A 549-nucleotide genomic window follows, 5' to 3' on the forward strand; every position below is an offset into this window, starting at 1 on the left:
TAAAATCCGACGGACGTCCGTTGGGCATCTTATGGACGTCCGTTTTTTACTTAGCGCGTCCATAGGATATCCCAAAAAGACTTACAATAGACCCAAAATGGACCTAAAATGGACCTAAATATAATTTAGTGCAGTGCCGTATTATTTCGCAGTTATTGCTGAAATAAGTATTCAAAACTATGTAAAGGAAAAAATTTATGAGTAATAATAACAAAATCTGAAATACAGGTTAATATAATTACATATTTATTACATAAAACATAAATACATTTCAAATTATATATAAAGAAACCATATATAAAGAAACCAATCTGGAAAAAGAGAACTCTTATATATACAGGGTTTCTGGAAATTATCGACAAATGTTTCGTGTGTGTGAAGCTGGCATACTATTTGATGGAAACTCATAAAATATTGAGAGTTCTGAACGTATTTTCAATAGTTCTATAGTTCTAGATGGATAAAACTAATAGTTCTGCCCAAGAAGACTAGAACCAGGAGAGTCAACTCGCGTGGTGGGGGTGAGTCAAAAAGCGTCACCTGCTGCTT

The sequence above is a fragment of the Trachymyrmex cornetzi genome, unplaced genomic scaffold (assembly GCF_001594075.2).
Source record: "Trachymyrmex cornetzi isolate Tcor2-1 unplaced genomic scaffold, Tcor1.1 scaffold1224, whole genome shotgun sequence".
Taxonomy (NCBI): Eukaryota; Metazoa; Arthropoda; class Insecta; order Hymenoptera; family Formicidae; genus Trachymyrmex; species Trachymyrmex cornetzi.